This window comes from Esox lucius, chromosome 10 (genome assembly GCF_011004845.1).
Source record: "Esox lucius isolate fEsoLuc1 chromosome 10, fEsoLuc1.pri, whole genome shotgun sequence".
Classification (NCBI taxonomy): domain Eukaryota; kingdom Metazoa; phylum Chordata; class Actinopteri; order Esociformes; family Esocidae; genus Esox; species Esox lucius.
The window spans coordinates 24,346,371-24,349,783 of NC_047578.1; positions in this window are offsets into that span (position 1 = coordinate 24,346,371).

The window sequence follows — 3,413 nt, forward strand, 5'->3', positions numbered from 1 at the left end:
TAACCCCCCCCCTTACTTTACAGGGACTATATAGTTATGAGGCATCCCAAGAAGTGTCCTTGCATCTTTAGGCAAGTCAGGAATGTGCTTTCTTAATATCACAAGTAAACTGGATAGATGGCTTAAAGGTACATTGTTCTCTAGTCCCCATTTCATAAGCTCTTCTCTTATCGGGGTAGAGTCTTGTTCATTATCTGATTCATTATCTGATCTGAATTCTGAGTTTTCATCAATATAAAAGAAGGACATGTCAGGGCTCTCCTCTGTAGACTTCTGAAGTGACCCATCACGGTTCTATCTGTAAGTATTTAAGGGAGGGTTTTGGTAAATTGATTCTAGCGGCACTTGGTTGATAGACGCAGTTGCAAAGACATTCACTTCAACATTACTACTTCCATTCTTTAAAGCAATCTCTGAGAGTATTTTTTTTGCAACAGTTCTTCTGGAATACAGCTTGGATTCTCCCATTTTAAGAAAAGTACATGTTCTCTAAATGTATAGAATACACTACCTTGCCATGTCATCTGTGCTTTCAATGTACTGTACAGTGGATATAAAATGCCAGGTTTATGTGATGTATAAGAATGAGACAAAGACAAATCATGTCAGAACTTTTTCCACTTGTGACCTATAATGTGACCTATAATGTGAACAATTCAGTTGAAAAACAAACTGAAATCTTTGAGGGAGAAAAATGAAAAATAAAAACCTTACAATAACCTGGTTGCATAAGTGTGCATAACCTCTTATAACTGGGGATGTGGCTGTGTTCAGAATTAACCAATCACATTCAAACTCATTTTAAATAGAAGTCATTACACACCTGCCATCATTTAAAGTGACTCTGATTAAACACAAATAAAGTTCAGCTGTTTTAGTAGGAATTTCCTGACATTTTCTTAGTTGCACCTCAGAGCAAAAGCCATGGTCCGCAGAGCGCTTCCAAAGCATCAGAGGGATCTCATTGTTGAAAGATATCAGTCAGGAGAAGGGTACAAAATAATTTCCAAAGCATTAGATATACTATGGAACACAGTGAAGACAGTCATCATCAAGTGGAGAAAATATGGCACAACAGAGATATTAACAAGAACTGGACGTCCCTCCAAAATTGATGAAAAGACGAGAAGAAAACTGGTCAGGGAGGCTTCCAAGAGGCCTACAGTAACATTAAAGGAACTGCAGGAATTTCTGGCAAGTAGTGGCTGTGTGCTACATCCGACAGCAATCTCCTTCTTCATTTGAAGGGGCTGGGGGTAGGGTGGCAAGACGGAAGCCTTTCCTTACAAAAACAAACATCAAGTCTCCCAAAAGCATGTGGGAAAATGTGTTATGGTCAAGGTTGAACTCTTTGGCCATAATTCCAAAAGGTATGTTTGGTGCAAAAACAACACTGCACATTACCCAAAGAACACCATACCCACAGTGAAGCATGGTGGTGGCAGCATCATGCTTTGGGGCTGTTTTCCTTCAGCTGGAACCGGGGCCTTAGTCAGTTCCAAATACCTGGCAATTTTGGCACAAAAACTTCAGGCATCCGTTAGAAAGCAATCAATCAATCAATCAAAATGTTTTTATAAAGCGCTTTTTACAACAGCAGTTGTCACAAAGTGCTTTACAGAGACACCCGACCTTAAACCCCAAGGAGCAAACAACAGTAGTGTTGAATTTCAGTGGCTAGGAAAACTCCCTAAGAAGGTAGAATTTTAGAGAGGACCCAGGCACAGAGGGGTGACCAGGTGACCAGGTCCCCCCAAACCAGGTATTCCGCAGGTGTGGACCAGGACCTCATCTCCTTCTAAAATTTAAAATTGGAGGAAACTGAGAAAAGTTAGTAGTACATCCCTCATGTCCCCCAGCACAATAATATAGCAGCGTAACACCTTGGAAACTGAGACGGGGGGGTCCGGTGACACTGTGGCCCTACCCGGGGGAGGCCCTGGACAGGGCCCAACAGGCAGGAAATCAATCCAACCACATTGCCAGGCATCAACCAAAGGGACACCCACCAACCGCAACCCCCCTGAATGAGGGCCGAGTATTGCTAGCAGCGTACAGCCCAACTGCACAAGTGCGCAATAGAGAGTCAACAACAAGCCAGTGACTCTTCCCCCGAAGGGCATTGGAGGGAGGGCATCCCAGTGGCGACGAGAGCCCACCTGGCAAGACAGCAAGGGTGGACAGTATCAAGCCTACTGGTCACCTTCACGCCCCCGGGCCAGGCTACACCTAATTATAAACCGTGCTGTAGAGATTAGTTTTTAGTAGACACTTGAAAGTTTGCACTGAGTTTGCATTTCTAACCTTAATTGGCAGATCATTCCACAGGAGTGGAGCTCTATGAGAAAAGGCCCTGCCGCCAACTCTTTGTTTAGAAATTCTAGGTACAATTAAAAGGCCTGCATCTTGCGATCTAAGGTTACGTGTAGGTATGTATGGCTGGATCATTTCAGCAAGGTAAGTAGGAGCAAGTCCATGTATTGATTTATAGGTTAAGAGTAAAACCTTAAAATCAGCCCTAACCCTAACAGGCAGCCAATGTAAGGATGCCAGGACAGGAGTAATGTGTTCAAATTTTTTTGTTCTAGTTAGGATTCTAGCAGCTGTGTGCAGCACTAATTGAAGTATATTTATTAATTTGTCTGGATAACCAGAGAGAAGAGCATTGCAGTAATCTAATCTAGAAGGAACGAAAGCATGGATTAATTTTTCTGCATCAGTTTTTGATAGAAAGTTTCTAATTTTTGTGATGTTTCGAAGATGAAAATAAGCAACTCTTGAGACATATTTTATATGTTCTTCAAAGGAGAGGTCAGGGTCAAGGGTAACGCTTAAGGTTTTTTACATTTTTTGGGATACGACCATGCAGCCGTCGAGGTTCACAGTGAGATCTGCTAACAACGCTCTTTGTTTTTTGGGTCCTAAAAGGAGCATTTCTGTTTTATTTGAGTTTACGAGCAAGAAATTCTCTGTCATCCACTTCCTAATATCTGAAACGCATGCTTCCAAAATAGCTAATTTAGGGGCTTCTCCATGCTTCATTGAAATACATAACTGTGTGTCATCAGCATAACAGTGAAAGTTAATATTGTGATTTCGGATTACATCGCCCAGAGGGAGCATGTATAGTGAGAAAAGTAATGGGCCCAGAACCGAGCCTTGAGGAACTCCAAAGCATACCTTTGACTTGTCAGAGGATATGCCATCCACACTAACGAACTGATATCTTTCAGATAAATAAGATTTAAACCAGGCTAGAACATGTCCACGTAGCCCAATATTGGTTTCCAGTCTCTCTAAGAGAAGGGAGTGATCAATAGTGTCAAAAGCAGCACTAAGATCAAGAAGCAACAGGATGGATGCGGAACCTTTGTCTGAGGCCATTAGAAGGTCATTTGTTACTTTCACAAGTG